We start from the raw sequence: 5592 nt of genomic DNA, 5'->3' as shown, positions 1-5592 counted from the left end.
GTGCTGACATGCTGTAAGCTGGATTGCTTAAGTTCCTTAAGGCCCTGCGCTGCTTTAGTAGGCTATGGGAAGAAGGTCAGACATCTGCTGTCTTTACACCCTCTAGTCTATCCCATTTCACACTGGCACGTGCAGTATGCCCTGCTTCTATCCAGGAGGGAGCTCTAGTGTAGAGTCCCTTGACTATACTTTGTAGTAGATACACGCCGGCGTTTTTGCTCCTATATGAATGTAATGTTTTTCCATCTGAACAACACTTATAGACATGGTAAACATAAATGATCACACACAACATAAATCATTTTTCACACATAAGTAAATAAAGCAGGTTATTATTTCTTTGAAACAGCATTTTGGATAGGAAAACTTGACAACAACACTGACAACAAATCATTCTGTCTGCCCACAAATTGTTACAATTTATTATTACAGATTTTCTTCTAATAAAGACCGTTGTGGTGAAACAAACAAAGTGTTTATTTTTGCAATGGTATACCATAGACAAGTTAATAAAAAAAAATGGTTTGACTTGAGTGATCCGATTACATAAATTCTGTGACAAAGGCCACTATTCAGGCAGGGCTGAAATCACATGCCGCTATATTTAACCCACACTCACTTACACCTCTTATTCATAACAATGTATCCTGCTTTGGGATTAACCCTGATTTGAGTAGGCCAACAAAGCAGTGCCGCAAGGGGCGAGAGGTCAAGAGCACAAGGTCTGATGACATGAGCTATGGGGATAAAATGAGGACTTAAACATTGCATCATTTCCTCCGTACATTTATTTAGAGTTTTCATCATCAAAATTAGAGAACCTATTGAAATTAAAAAGGAAATTAATGTCAATGTTTAGAATTTCATGTTCACTGTGCAGGTATAGGTAATGTTGCTGCTAATGTGATTGAGGGAGTAGAATGAAGATAATGTGTATGATATAATCTAACATGCTCTTTAGAACATTTGTGAGGGCCCAACGGACTCAAAGTCTCCCTCATGTGGCCTGATTGTAATAATACAGCCTGTCTGACAAAGGATGTTCTGAAACATCCACAAAGTGATATCATAAGATCAGTCATGCAAAATGTCATGGTTCACTAGCCTGAGGTCAGTCATTGTCAAACCTGTTCAGAAAAAAAGAAGAAGCTTTGTGTATGAAATGACATGCAGCTGATAGTCAAATCAAATACTCAGCGCTATAGAGACCGTAATAATCATGAAGCATTATAGTTGGATAAACAGACCATTCACAGATATGGCCACAAGTAAGATATACATCAGGCATGCAGTAGGGGAATATCGTTACCTTTGTTCAGGAGCCCAGGAAGATTAGAGGCTCATTCATGTGTCTCTAATGGGGAGCCTTTAATAAACATAAATACAAATATAAACTTTCTGAAAACTTCTGAGCAGTGGTGTAAAGTAACTAAGTACATTTACTCAAGTACTGTACTTAAGTACAATTTTGAGGTACTTTTACTTTACTGGAGTATTTCAAATTTTCTATACTTTTACTTCTACTCCACTACATCTCAGAGGCAAATATTGTACTTTTACTCCACTGCAATTATTTGAAAACTTTACTTACTAGTTACTTTGCAGATTTAAATTATTACATTATAAAACATACATTAACCACTTTAGCCCTATTTTATACCTAGGCTATTTGAAAATAGCCGATCTACAAGCTCACAACGCGATGTGAGCTTGTAGATCTGCTATTTTCAAACATTTTAGTACTTGCAGTGAAGTAAAGCTAACACTGAGTAAATGCAGTGAAGTAAATCTAACACTGGCCTGCCAATGGGATTGAGTAGTTTTTTTTTTGCAAAACTCATTGTAACCAATCTGTATAGAAGAGTATGTTAATACAAAATAACTAGTAGGCTACATCGACAGAAAGAGGTAGTCTCTAAATACTCCATTGAGACATTTAAGACCCTTTTAGACTTAGGACATGTCGGCTACTAGTTGACAAGTACATAGTAGCTAGACTAGCTAGTATAGCTACTGCCTGAAGCTCAGGTATCTCCCCTGGCCAAGTGAGGATTGCCTCTTCGAAGAGTCAGTATAGGAATACATTGAGGACTCTAGCTGGAGCACTCATCCAATTTCACTATGACTATGCATGCACCTCATGGTATACCATAGCACCACAAAGGCCTTAAAAACAAGGCTCCAGACATCCCAAAACAAACTGGTCAGGCTACTGCTTGGCATTGCTGGGTGGGATGGCTCAGGGTAGAGGACAGAGTAGCCTACAGCAACTAGAGGGAGCTCCACAAATCACGTTCAACACAGATTTGTCTCAAACAAGGGGTTAAATTTGTTCTACTGCTATGCCACCAAAATGTGGAATGCCCTACCAACAGTCATAAAAAAGTGTGAATCACCGGCGAATTGACTTTATAAGGTTTTTAAAAAAAAACGTATTTATTCGCATGAAGAATTCGCCCCAGTGTGTAAGGACCTTTACTCCCCTTCAAAACCGCTCTAAAAGAGCACTTACAGGTGGCTCCAAATTGGAACTGGCCCCTGTAAAAGCATTCAAGCCTATCACCAGAAATGAAAAACTTAATTAACACAATACTGATGACAGTGCTGTCAAACAAGTCTAGCTATCTATGAAAATATGAATAAAGTTTAATATGCAACACAATTTTAGACAATTATGTCCCTGCTTCACCTCTCGCTCAGCTAAGGGGTCCTTGGCATAGGCTACAAAACGCTGAAGACCCCTGCTCTAGACCAGTGGTTCTTTTTGGGGGTCACGGCCTGAAAAGGTTGAGAACCACTGCTCTATACTACATTAAAACAGTTTGTCTTTAGCAAAAAAAAAAGAGCCAACGACATATACTTACACATATAGTGCAAGTAACACAGGATATGCAGCACAAAATTGCTGTGTAAGACATCTAGCAAAGGACAGGCAATAGAGATCACCCTTTAAAAAAACTGCACTCAGCAGTCAATCATGTGCATTGTGGCGTCAGCTTGAAGCAATAAGGTCACTTGATTCCCCTAAGCACTTTCTGTACTCTGAAACAGCAACCTATGCTGGTTGCTGCCCTGTGTCACTGCTGTTGCTGAGGTAAGGAGAAAACGCATGAAAGGACATTATTATTACTGCTAGTGCTGTTTTTATGGCAGGTGCACAGGGACTGTTAGCTGTAGTCGACATTATTTACCACGCCAGCGCCACCCAGTGTTGGAGTTTGTCCATATAACTAGATGGGGTGTCACTCTGCTAACTAGACATTCAAACCATAGAAATTAGACTGTGAGTCTGTGACAGTGTTGTAAAGTAACTAAGTATAAGTACTGTACTTAAGTACAATTTTGAGGTACATTTTTGGGCGGTGAAACCGCCCCTATAAGTGAGATTTGGAAAAATGTACATTTTCCTGCGCTGTGATCTGGGCCCAGGAAATTAGTAGAATTATCCTGCGCTGTGATTGGCCAATCACAGTCTATTCAGGACTGTGATTGGCCAGTGTCACATGACACATGTGCATAGCCCTATATAAGCAACCATAACTTGAAAAAAACCAATTATTTGTTTTTTTTCAAGTTATGGTTTCGTCCATCATAAAGAGTGTTTCAATAAATGTATTTATCTTTTGTACATGATTGGTTGACTCCATTCAGTATTGTGATTAGCTAGCAAGACACCGCCCACTTCACACAGGGTGTGATTTTTACTTTACTGGAGTATTTCCAGTTTTCAGTACTTTTACTTCTATTCCACTATATCTCAGGCAAATATTGTAGGCCTACTTCAATACTTTTATATTCCACCACAATTATTTGGAAACTTTAGTTATAGTTGTAGTTGATTTGTATTATTATTACAAAACGTATAAACCCTTCAGTCCTTTACATTAATCATTCATAATTTTAAGTTTACACCATCAGTACTACTAAGCATCGCTAATTGCACCACTAGAGGGAGCTCCGATCTTTCAGTAGGATACAGAATGCTTCTGTATGATACAGATGAATGATACCGATACAGAAATGATACAGAAGAAATAAAAGGAAATTTGAGGTGGTCTTCGGGGGAATTGCAATTAAATGTATGCAGAGAAAGATCATTTACTTAAGCATTTGACTGGATTTGCAATCGTTTGTTACAGACTCAGAGTACTGTTTAATATGGGTAGAATCGTCTGGCCTTTCCCTCATCAGAGATTGGCATACATCTATAAACTGATTGTGGCTCAAATGACTGCAGAAGACGACATTCATTACCAGCTTGAGCTTGTCTCTGAATAGCTTCTGCAATGTGTTCTGACTGCTAAATGATTCTGTCCTGATGAGGCTTCTACCTCAGTACTTGAGTAAGAGTACAGATACAGTACTCCTGGTCAAATTTACTCCACTACAAGTAAAAGTAGCTCAGTCAAAATGTTACTCAAGAGTAAAAAGGTTATTGCTTATTTGCTTTTAAGCATAATACTTAAGTATTCAAAAGTACATGCTTTAAAAAATATTGAAAGTACAAGTAAAAGACAAGTACATGCTTTCAAAAAATACTCAAAGTACAAGTAAAATTAGAAGTACATTTCTTAATTTTTATATCAATGAATTGCTGTAATGTTTTCACAATTAATTTATAGGACCTTGTAACTCTCTTTCTCTCTGAAACCACTACATGCACTGATGTGCTTGCTTGTAGAACCATTACGTTATACAAGGCCCAGAAACACCTATAAAAACATAGAAATTACTGAGGAACCAGAATTAAATACTTTTACTCCTATACACCCATACAAGATGTAACAAAGAGGCGAGTGGAGGGGGAAGCCAGAAACACAGCTAGTGTGAGAAGTGTGCCCAATTGCATTTTAGGAAAAAAACAAACAAACAGCCAACCTAAAAGGTACTCAGTACTTTACTGCCTTCCTTATTACTCAAGTAAGAGTAATAAGTATCAACAAATTCTAATACTCAAGTAAAGTACAGATCCTAAAAATCCTCATTTACTCCGTTACTGTCCACCACTGCCAACAAGACAAGTTCAGAAGAACACATTCTGGAGCAATATCTCAGATAAATATTTCACTAGAAAGTGAGGTTTGCTCACATAATGCATGGTGCACCTGCAAGGTGCCCAGCAGGCCAGCACAACCACACTCCACCTAGCCGTCCAGAGCATCTGTCATCGCTTAAAAAATAATCTCATCTCTGATTTATTAAAATGTTTTACTTGCACATTTGCCTCAATGTAACACACACACTGCACATACATGCACATTATGTGCACAGATGTGCATGCATCAACACTTTTCCACACAAACACGCATGCTGAACATATAGGCTATGTACTGTAGCTACTTACACATTTAGAACTGATACCGTATGTTCTTTTGATGTATTTTTTGTTTCAATGTAATGTTTTTGTATTACTTTTGATTTAATTATAATAATTATAATTAAGGATGATAATGCATTTATTTAGAGTCCATGAATAAGCCCCTCATGGGCTTCATGACTCTCACTGCACGATATACTGTATTTTAAGATGTATGGAACCTGAACAGATGCCAGCCCATCAGACTGACATGTCTCTGACTGCCTGAGTGAAGT

The sequence above is a fragment of the Gymnoscopelus braueri genome, assembly GCF_963280865.1.
Source record: "Gymnoscopelus braueri genome assembly, chromosome: 3".
NCBI classification, from domain to species: Eukaryota; Metazoa; Chordata; class Actinopteri; order Myctophiformes; family Myctophidae; genus Gymnoscopelus; species Gymnoscopelus braueri.
Note: the sequence above shows the minus strand (reverse complement) of the source record.